This window comes from Pongo abelii, chromosome Y, assembly GCF_028885655.2.
Source record: "Pongo abelii isolate AG06213 chromosome Y, NHGRI_mPonAbe1-v2.0_pri, whole genome shotgun sequence".
Classification (NCBI taxonomy): Eukaryota; Metazoa; Chordata; class Mammalia; order Primates; family Hominidae; genus Pongo; species Pongo abelii.
In genome coordinates this window covers 56,861,056-56,873,398 of record NC_072009.2, presented here as the reverse complement: position 1 = coordinate 56,873,398, position 12,343 = coordinate 56,861,056, and the positions used below count along the sequence as shown (strand labels likewise).

General features: G+C 34.2%; 1 pseudogene; it reads right to left on the bottom strand.

Moving 5' to 3' along the window:
- LOC129053370 (deleted in azoospermia protein 4-like) overlaps positions 1 to 12,343 on the bottom strand; it is a 57,173-nt pseudogene that overhangs the window by 11,866 nt on the left and 32,964 nt on the right.

The window sequence follows — 12,343 nt, the reverse complement described above, 5'->3', positions numbered from 1 at the left end:
TTGGAGTTTATAATCGGGTTAACAAGAAAGTAAAAAAATAAATAAATAAAACATTACTATAAAGAATCATTTAAACATATTTATAGGCACATACGACATGGAAAAAAATCAAGAATGAACAGGAAGTGTACGTTTGGCTAATTCACTTAACGTCAAGTACAACATAATCCCTTTGCTCTCCAACAGGCCACTATGGTGGCACCTTTAAAAAAAAAGAAAACACGGACACCAAAACTATTAAAATATTCCTACACATTTTCAAAAACACATGAGAAACACAATATTGAAGTACTTATCCTGCTGTCTCCTTTGTCATTATAATAAAAGTAACAGAATGGAAAACTTAAGTACTTTATGTTTTTAGTCCATGACATTCTTGTTACTTTTATATATGAAACTTCACCTTTCTCCAAATTTTCTGGAGTTGGCAATGTGGAAACCTCAAAGATAGTAGCTCTTTCAGTTTATCACCATAGATATAATTATGGGTCACAGACATAGTCGTATCTATGAAGAGAGATCCAGAGAATTACTACCATGAAACAGCCAGCTAAAATGAAAATATAATTGGAATTCTGTGCTCTAAAAAAAATGGATCATAATTTATGATCCATAAAAAAAGTGGATCATAATTTTACTTCACTCTATCTCCCTAACAAAATTCAGCAAAGTCAAGTTTGGATGTTTCATTCAGTTATTTGACAGCAAAGATGAAAACTACAATCCAGAAATGAAGAAGGGGACACCAAATCTCAGAAATCTGTTCTACAGAAAAGTTATTGCCAAGTATATTCCTGTCAAAATATTACTTCATTACTTCTAAATAAGACAGAGGTCTTCATTCTACACTAACTCTAAGTGTTGCCTTAAATTTTAGGTACACTTCACTAGTTTAAAATGACAAACTATTCAGGAAATTTGTATAAACAAGTTAAAGGCCTCTATAATATTGGAAAGCAAATCATTTTACTTCCTCTTACATTACCTGATAATTATATACAGGCAACTGATATCTAGTGATGACCTGAACTGGTGCATTTGGATAAGTACGATATGCCTGAAAATAAATTATACAGAAAGAATGAATTAATAAGGTAAAACTTTTTTTTAATTAGAAAGAAATATTCACAGTAGAACAAAAATATGAAAAACATTGAAATACTAATTATTTTTCTATATACAACAATGCAGAATTGTAAATGACTGACTGATTTACGAAGAATGTATTATTCTCGGTCGAGTCCTACGGTTGGGCGTGGCGGGGGAACAGACAAATGACAAAAGAATTGGCTATTTCACCAGGCAAAGTTAACCTTACTTATATTGTGTACTTATGCCCACCCAGAAGTTATTTCTTACACTGGTGATAAGGCTACATTAAGACAGAGTTCAATGTAAGTTAAATTAATACATTTGCTATTTCCCTGTAAAAATGCTTCCGGACTGATTTGTATTTCACAATATTATAAGGTAATATGTAGTTCTACAGAATTTATGGCATTTTCTGTACTTTACGTTGAAAACCTAAGTGCAATATATAATCCAATACTGGAAAAGAGACAGTATAAAGTCTCATATGTTTCAATAAATACTTATTGTTTGAACACATATAGGTACGCAGCAGGCATGAATACACCCAGATTCGGTAATGGCTCACAGTAAATGTTAGAAATAGGGCTTTTATTTTAGCCATTGATGAGGTATACTGTACGTGTTTCAAGCACAGGGAAAACGTCAACAAATGAGAAACACTGAATAACTATTTCACTACTATTCTGTTACTTTATTTTCCATCAAAGAAAATGTCTTTTCAACTAAGATATAAATAAAATGAACTAAGAAGGAAATAAACGTTATTTATCACCAATAAGTGACAGAATATGTCAAATCTACTTTAAATAGCAAAGTAACAAGGGTCGGAGACACTACATGCTAGAAACTGATGGGATTTACAGATATCTAAAACTATCAGAAATCTACCCATTCCAGAATCAGAATATATCCAGAAGTCAGCAATTTATATGCAGAGGCATCTGGAAATCATTTCAAATAAAGAATAGCTGGATTAATTGCTAAACTTAGAGAAGAATAAAGTAGGCAGACACATGAGAAGAACTGCTTTCAAATATTTTAGTTACATGGGGGAAAGCAGCTCAGGTGTTATAGAGGTAATGCTCTTTTTAATCCTATTCTTATTTAAGAGTAATTAACAGAAAAACATTTCTGTTTCTCTTTATCAAATTTTTTATGCTTGGTAAATCCAGATGCAGATTCTAATCAGATACACGCTCTTCTAAAGCCAAATTAATACTACCGTTCTTAGGTAAAGCCACATTAGGACTACCTTTCTTACATTAAATAATCTACCAACAAGTAACTGAACACTTGTCATTACGTGGATAAGCCATTGCTTAAGCATACAAAACCTGAGAGAGAAAAAGGCACTGTTGCTGCCATAGGAGGTTAAAAAGAAAGTAACAAAACGTAACACATTAATATGAAGGATGATTTAAAATATTTATAGGCATATATGACACACAAAAAATCAAGAAAGAAGAGGAAGTATATGTTTCACTAATTCGCTTTACCACAGGAACAACCTAACTCCTTTGCGCCCGAACAGACCAGTGCAGTGGAATCTTTTTTTTTTTTTTTTAAAAAAAAAAAAGTAACCAAAATTATGTAAATACTCCTACACATTTTCAAAAACCCGTGAGTTACATAATATTGAAGTATTTATCATGATGGCTCCTTTGTTATAATGAAAGAAACAGAATAGAAAAAAAGAAGTACTTTAGGTTTCTAATCCCTGAAGTTCTTGTTGTTACTTCTACATGGAAAACCTCAATCTTCCCAATTTTCTGGAAATAGAATTGTAGCATCCTCAAAGATATTAATTCTTTGAATTTGTTACCACACATATGACTACGGGTCATAGATAATAGCTGTATCGTTGAAAACAGACCCAGAGAACTACTACCATGAAGCAGTAAGCTAAAATAAAAATACAATTGGAATTCTGTGCTCTAAGAATTGGGTAAAGCTTTTATTTCACTTTATATCTCTGCAAGATTCATGAAAGTCAGCCTGGATATTTCAGCTCTTTGACAGCAAAGATAACAAAATACATGCTGAAACAAAGACGGAAACACAAATCTCAGAAATTGTTCTACAGAAAGTTATTGCTGAGTACACTCCTGTCAAAATCTTATTTCATCACTTCTAAGTAACACAGAGGTCCTCATTACACGAATTCTAAGTGATTTCTTAAATTTTAGGTACATTTCACTACTTTAAAATGACAAACTATTCAAGCAATTTGTATAAACAAGTTGAAGGCCTCAATAGTAGCTGAAGGTAAAACATTTTACTCCCTCTTCAATTACCTGATAATTATATACAGGCAACTGATATCCAGGGATGACGGAATTTATAGATATAAATTGACCTGGTGAATCTGGATAAGTAGAATAAGCCTGAAAATAAAGTTGACAGAAAGAATGGATTAATACAGTAAAACTTTTTTTTAAATAGAAAGAAATATCATACTCAATATAACAAAAATATGAAAAGCTTTGAAACAGTAATTGTTTTTCTACGTACAGCAATGCAGATTTCTAAATGACTGACTTTATGAAGAAATAAAAATTCTCTGTCAAGTGCTACCCTTTGGGTGGGGAGGGGGAAGAGACAAATGACAAAAGAAGTGACTATTTCACCAGCCAAAGTTTACCTTATATATACCGGGTACTTATGCCCACCCAGAAGTTATTTCTTACACTGGTGATAAGGCTCCATTAGGATAGATTTCAACGTAAATTAAATTCATACACTTGCTGTTTCTTTGGCAAAATACTTCTAGATTGTTTGGTATTTGACAACATTATAGGGTAATACTGTAGTTCTTCGACAGATGTTACGGCTTTCTCGGTACTTCATTTCCACAAATTAAGGGCAGTATATAGCCATAACTGGAAAAGAGACAGTATAACGTCTTCTACGTTTCAGTAAATTCTTGCTGATTAAAAACATACAGGTAGCAGCATTCATGAATATACCCAGATTCAGTAATGGCTCACCGTAAATGCTAGAAACACGTAGGGCTTTTCTTCTAGTCATTGCTCAGAGAAGGAAAAAAGAAGAAGAGGTGTACCCTACACGTTTCAAGTACATGGAAAATGTCAACATATGAGAGACACTGAAGAACTATTTCACTACTATTTTGTTACTTTATTTTCCATCAAAGAAAAGGTGTTTTAAACACACACTGAAATAAGAGGAATGAAGAACAAAATAAATGTTATTTATCACCAGTAAGTGACAGAGGATGTCAAATCTCACTTTAAATACCAAAGCAACCAGCATCAGAGAAATGACATGCCAGAAACTCACGGGATTTATAGATAGAGTAAAAGAGATCAGAAATCTACCCATCCCAGAACCAGAATATATCCAGAAGTCAGCAATTTATATGACGAGGCATCTGGAAAGCACTGCAAGTAAAGAATAGCTAGGTTAACCGCTAACCTTAGAGAACAATAAACTAGGCAGACACATAAGGAGAGCTGCTTCCAAATACTTTAGGAACTAGTTACATAGGGTGAAAAAGGAAGAGACAGGAAGAGATTTGTTCATGTGTCTAAAGAGGTCATTTCTGAGAGAAAGTCTCAAAAAGTATATAGAAGATTTTTAGCTCAAATAACCAACACTAAGAGTAAGAAATTTCTAACAAAAGTAACAAATTTCCCATTACTCACACTGTTCAAACAGGGATTCCATTGCCACTTACTATGGAAAGTGTAGATACAATTCCACAGACCCAAGGATGACTACAATAAACAAGAGAACAGGAACATAAGCACTTCTTACCTGAACGTACTGAGTTATAGGATTCAGCGTGATTAGGGGCCGCAGGCAAGTTTCAGTGTTCGGATTCCTCCAGATGTTCTGAAACTGTGGTGGAGGAGGAGGATTTAATACCAAAGGACGTGGCTGCACAAGACGAGCGCCTTTTTGAAAAGCAAGAAGAAAAAAGCCTATTTTTAGTTATTTGAAAAGCTACCCGGGTCAAAAAAGAACAATTTCTTTTCCTACTCACAGAACTTTTGTTTCCTGATTGCAGGGCCCAGCTTCAGCTTTTTACCCTGGAGATGTATCTGTGCCTGAAAAGAGAACAGTAACAAAACTAGAATCCATTTTCAAGTCTTAGCTTCCAAGACTTGGGTAAACACCTAAAGCTTTCTAAGGTTCCTATCATCATAGACGATCAGTGACAACTACGCACCAAATTAAATTTTGTCATCATGAAGCTACCTTATTTACCCTTGCCACTCTAATCAGTGTCAAGAGGCATCAAGTGAAAGTTGATCAAAAACTTTTCCTCACCCGGTCTCCAACCTTTCCTGTCTGTAGTTCATGAACCTAGGTGTCCACTCAAAAATAAACAGGATCTATCAAGTTATGGGAGGTTACTCTGAGTTTGGATTTTCAACAGGAAGTCTAACTTTCTCCAAATTTTACACAAGTCTGAGTATATCACTAACACTAAACGTCGTAGCAGTAAGATAAATAAGAGACTTTTCTATTGGATTACTTACCTCTACTATCTTCTGGACATCCACATCATCAACAAATGAAACAAATCCATAGCTATAAAGGCAGACAAATGAAGCATAAAATCACCATCATACAGTACATGGTTCAGAACTTCTACTATCCTATATACAGACGTGATCATGACCAAAGATGAATAATATACCATGATAAGTATTTGCTAACATGCACATGACAGATCCTCTACAAACACTACTTTTTCTTAAGCAGAACTATGTCAAAATGTGCTAGATTAGGGCACTGTGAAAACTTCATTGATTAACAAAGGGTTCACATCTGTGAACCTGAATTTAACTTACTATCTAAGACAAGGTGGTTAAAATTTAAGATGCTGTGCAGTGTATGAAGAAAACAACTATTTGAGAAAACTGATTAACTCATCTGTATGAAATAAAAATTGCAGACATTTCAAAACAAACATTAGAAAAATGACTAAATAAAAGAACTGGTAATAACCTTTTATCCCCTACGTGAAAGAAATTAACACTGCAAACAATTTCATTTATACAAGGGTCAGAATATCAGTTTTGAAGTCTTGTCTCATACCTATAGAACAGGGGACTAGAGTTCAGATATTTTTGATAAAATTACTCACCCTTTGGACACACCACTTCGATTTGTGATTATCTTCACTTCTTTCACTGAACCGTATCTACCAAAGCAGCTTCTAAACTCAGTTTCATCCGTCTATGGAAGAGAATGGAACGTCAGAGTAAAAATTCAGCATTCAAAAATTTCAACTTTACTACAATTTTACTACCATGAGAGGGAAATTTCTTCCCCATTTATCCCCAAATGACCAGCAGCTCTTTGTCAAAGATATTTTTAGTACCTATGGGTCAAACCTGAAAGCAATTCTAAACCTCCATGAAGTACAAAAACACATTAAGTTTGTAACAGGGCCCAAATCCCATTGTTCATGATGTACTTTAAGGTAACAATGAGGTATGAATACAATACCCTATCATCAATTCCACCAACGAAAACAGTGTTTGGCATGATTTTGCCTTCTGGTAAAACCCAGCCTTGGCTAGCCGCAGCTGATGAAGACTGGGTACTGGCCTCTCTGCAGATGGTTGAGTTGGGAGTCTCAGGATTTGCAGCAGACTGTAATTTGGAAAGCAGACATCATAATTATGTATGCAGGCAAAACCCATACACAATGTGAAATATAATTTTTGTATTTTAAGTATAATATATTCTATATAAGTTATATTCATTGTAAATTAGTCACCAGTGCAGCTCAGTTCAGGCTCAGGATTTAAACTAATCAGAGGACATCAGCATGGAATTTTAACCAAAGGATATAGTACTTTCTTAAACCTACTGCCACTCATCACCGAGTCTTGTATAATGCTGTGGAAGAATACTCATTCAGTAATTGTGAAAATACTCTGTGAAGTAGTTATAAAAGACACCCAAAACTAGAAGGTTTAGATTTGGAAAAATTAAAGTTTTAAAATCATCCTGTTCTACATTCATAAACAACTTTTCACTTTACTGAGTAGACTAAAGATAAACCTTAAAAAAAAAAAAAAAAAGAAAAAGCCGCACCAAAAACAAAATAAACCTCAATGTTTTAAACCAATTTCTTATAATCTTCTTCCTTAACGCTAGGGTGTTCAAAGCATCTTCTGAAATAACATTTTTCTTCCTGAGTAACATGAAATCAGTCCAACTGATAATTCTAATTTTCACAGTGGCCTGATAGATATAAATGAGTGAATTCATTTTGCACGTATAAAGTGGTAAAAGTGGAAAAGTGGTATGCTAATGTAAGTTAGTGTCCTGTTATTTGAATTTATTTTCAGCAGATTTGTTTTCAAGTTTCTTTTTTGGCTCCACTATTTAGCTGACTTATTTTGAAAAAAAATTTAATTAAGAACTAATCAAAACATCAGGAAACGATGACACATCATTAATTTAAAAATCACTGGTGAAGTGCTGTTGACTAGGAAAGCACAAAAAGCTGCCTAAGAGAAAGCTATTACACATACAGCTGTCTGAAAGAAAACAAAAGACGAAAGAAACTGTGTATCTTTTTGAACAACACAATGTTATAGTAGTAAGAAAGGAGTTCCTACTTTGTTAATTAGATGCTAGAAGTTACTTATTCTACACAGCTTTACTACACATGAAATCTAAATTGTGAAATCAACTGAAGCTGAGGTTACTGCACTTCTCTTTTCTTTCCTGCCTGTACTTGCTATTTTGGGTTTGTAACTAATGCCTAATGCTTTCCTTTAACAGCTTTATTTCATGACAGTGTTGTGGAAGAATAATTTAAAACACTATTTTTAAGTTTTTCCTTTCTAAAAATGTCTTCCATTATTGTTTTTTCCAAATGACATTAAGCTGCATTATCTTGAACTATTAGGAACCTGATTAGATTTCCCTTCCCTATACACAATTCACCAATTCCTTCTCAGTTCATTCAGAAATCCCAAACAGAATAAAACATAAGAAATTCTGAAATTCTTGTAGTCCTTCTTTTTCAATTCCCCCTTGATTTGTGGATGAACTTTGGCTATGTTTTTCTTTGATAAACAAGCTACACTACAGTATTGTCTCTGCACCATAGTGTTTGGATGCATTTTAATTTAGAAATCTAACATCTGGCAGAAACCTGTGTCAGATTATGAGAGGTTATGGAAATGCACTGATTCTCAACTGGGCAAGATTTTTGAGCCCCAGGGGCATTTAGCGACGTTCAGAGATTGGCTGTCACAACTGAGATGTATTCCTGGAATCTGATGGGCTGAAGGCCAGGCATGCTACTGCACATCCTACAATGCAAAGACAGCCTCCTACAATAAGGAATTATTTGGTGCCAAATTTGCAAAGGGTCTGGTTAAGAAGCCTTGTGACAGTGCCACAAGAATTGAAGAGGAAAATTCTTGTTTGGGAAGAACCTGATTTCCATTGCTCACGAAAGTGAATCTTTTCATGACCTCAGTTTCAGTTTCCTTGCTTCAAAACAAATGGCTGGAAAAGATCTCTGGTTGTCTCTTCTGATTCTCGTACTCATTTGGATACCCGAAACAACCGTAGTTTGGTAAAGAAGAAAAAAAAGGCATTTGGTTTTGTAAGAAGTTTGACTTTACCTTGGATCTTACAAACTGGCTGCCTGCTTAACTGGAATCGTACATATAAAATTCACCGAATCTCTTTAATGGACTCATCATATTTTAAATTAAGGAAGTAATGATCATGTCCTAGTCCTCGGCCAGCAGGTGGCGATCAAAGCTTTTGTAAGCTTTTTTTTGTACTTTGTAGTAAGCAATGTACTTCATTTTTTGCAATGTACTTCATTTTTGCCATGGCTCGATTAGCAGGGATTGTTCAATTCCCACTGTGTGTGTATTTATACATAATTATATAATGTATATATAAAAATCCACAATCAACAGACAACCTTTGGTTACTTTTAAACTATGGCCAAAAATATAAATGAATGCTTAGGATAAGAAGAGTTTAAGTTTAAAGAAAGTACCAACGTAACCGTCAATGGCATCCTGCAAACAAACTGCATTAAAGAAGTAATTTTCTTAACCATATCTTCAAGTGAGTTGTTGAATTTTGAAATGAGAAATGTTGGAATAGTAAACAGGAGTGAGCTTCAAGACCATCATATACACAACTCTCATTGCCACATAGAGCAAATACATTCCTTGTTACATGTGGACAACCAAGTGACTACGACAGCTAAAAGCTGCAAAAAAATTATCGTTATTTAGACTCCTGGGAGGTCAGCTCCTTTGCCAGTATTATCTAATTCAATTACTGTGTCAACATGTAAGCAAACTGGTATTTATATAAACTGACCAGGAAAAAGCCTATCATTTGTAGTCAGCAAAGTTACATTCGCAGCAAAAGAGGAGAAGCAAATAAAGAGAGTGATAAAATTTAGAAAATAGGACGTGAAAATCAGAATGAAAACTTAAGTAAATCAAAGCGCAGATTCTCGGGGAGTGGTACGTGGGGAGGATGAAATTCGAGCAATAAACAATCCTGGCAAAACAAAGCAAGAAAACACAAGAAAGCAAAAGTATATATGAGACCTGAAAAATTGGTTGTGGCCACAGATAACAAAAGAGTGCTATGCCGAAACTCTGTTTTCAAAGAGGAAGAAAGTATTTCTCAACGCATTTTACAAAGCTAAAAGCATATAAGCAACAAAGCCTCACCCAGATGATCCATCCCTGCCCTCAACACAAATGGGAAATTCCAGCAGTATATAAAGAGTCTAAGTTTATATGGGGAATGCAAGAATACTCCATTTGCAGGACACATTACTTTAATTCATCACTGAAAATCATTTGATAAAATACAGCACTCATTTTTAAATTTTTTTAAAACCCAAGTAAAAAAGAGATAGAGGAATCTTATTTTCGATCAATCTCATTCTACCCTATCATCAAACTTACAAGTGAACTAGTTGACTCAACTGAACTGAAAATAGGAATAAGGTTAGGGCACCAGGGCACCTCCTTATTACTCCTATATATTTTTTCCATGATGTATGACAAAAGTGAATACCAATACAAAGTCTTGTATGAATCAGTAAGAAAAATAAAATTAAAAACCTAATTTAAAAAGCTAAAGACCAATTATCAACTTCAATGATGATTTTAAAAAGTGGGCATCAACATAATGTAATATTTTCCAGCTATTAGGCTGACAATTTAAAAAATACTAGTAACTTTCACTGGAATGGGTGTGGAAAAGACAGCACTCTACACACCGTCCATGAGAAAATACCAATACGTGATTTACCAAGAGTACTGTGGAAAAGGTGTATCATAATTTGATAAGCGGGGATACTCACCAGTATACTAAAAAGGAGAATTAGTTATAAAATTGTTATAAAAGGGGCAAAGTGCTTTCACCTAGCTATTTCACTGATAGCAATTCATCTCAAGAAATTAACAGCAGACGCGTGCCAAGATATTTACACAAAGATATTCATGGCATTGTTTTTTTAAAGACTGAGTCTCTCTTTGCTGCCTAGGCTGGAGTGCAGTGGCACAATCTCAGCTCACAGCCACCTGCATCCCAGGATCAAGTGATTCTGCTGCCTCAGCCTCCCGACTAGTTGGGATTACAAGTGTGCGCCACCACGCCTGGCTAATTTTTTTGTGTTTTTAGTAGAGACAGGAAACAAAAATCATTCAAATGTTCCTTCACATTTTCAAAAATACATGAGATAACACAATATTGAAGTACATATGCTGGCTCCTTTAATTTGTTATTATAATAAAAGAAACGGAACAGAAAAAAGAATTACTTTAGGTTTCTAATCTCTGACGTTCTTGTTGTTAACTCTATTATGTAAAACCTCAACTTTTTCCCAATTTTCTGGGGTTGGTACTGTGGAAATCTCAAGGATATTAGTTCTTGGAATTTATTACCATAGATATGATTATGGGTCATATATACAGTCATATCTATGAAAACAGACGCAGAGGACTACTATTATGAAGCAGCCAGCTAAAATACAAATATAATTCAAATTCTGTGCTCTAAAAGGTGGGTAGTAATTTTATTTCACTCTGTCTTTCTAAAAAATTGATAAAAGCCAGTCTGGATGTTTCAGCTATTTGACCGCAAAGATGAAAAAAAAAACATGCTACAATACAGAAGGGGACACCACGTCTCAAAAAACTGTTCTACAGTGAAGTTTTTGCTAAGTACATTCCTGTCAAAATATTATGCAATTACTTCTAAATAATACAGAGGCCTTCATTCTAGACTAATTCTAAGTGTTGTCTTAAATTTTAGGTACATTTCACTATTTTAAAATGGCAAACCATTCAAGCAATTTGTATAACAAAGGGCTCAATAATATCTGAAAGTAAATCATTTTACTCCCTCTTAAATTACCTGATAATTATATACAAGCAAATGACATCCAGTGACGATGTGAACTGCTGAATTTGGATAAGTAGGATATGCCTATAAATAAAGTTTACAGCAAGAATGAATGAATACGGTAAAACATTTTGTTAATTAGAAATACTATTCCCAATATAAAAAACTATGAAAAAGTTTTAAAACATTACTTTTCTATATACAGCACCGCAGATTCTAAATGAGTGACTGATTTTATGAAGAAAGAAATATTCTGTCAAGTGAGGCCCTTTGGCTGGGGAAGAGGAACAGACTAATGACAAAAGAAGTGACTATTTCACCAGACAAGTTGACCTTATTTATACTGTGTACTTATGCCCACCCAGAAGTTATTTCTTATTCTGGTGATAAGGCTCTATTAAGACAGACTTCAATGTAAGTTAAATTAATGTATTTGCTTTCTTTCTTTCTTAAAATACTTCCAAAGGGTTTTGTATTTGACAAGACCACAGGGTAATATGAAGTTCTCCTACAAATGTTACGGCTTTTTCTGTACTTCATTTCAAAAAACTAAGGGCAGTATATAATCCGCAACTGGAAAAGAGACAGTATAATGTCTTCTACGATTCAATAAATACTTAGTGATTGAAAACATATACATAGCATCACACATGAATACACCCAGATTACGTAATGGCTCACAGTAAATGTGAGAAACAGGGCTTTTTTTCTAGCCATCGCTCGGAGGACGAAAAAGCAGCAGAGGTATACCCTACCTGTTTCAAGTACACGGAAAATGTCAACAAACGAGAGACACTGAAGAACTATTTCACCACTATTTTCTTGCTTTATTTTCCATCAAAGAAAATGTCTTTTAAAC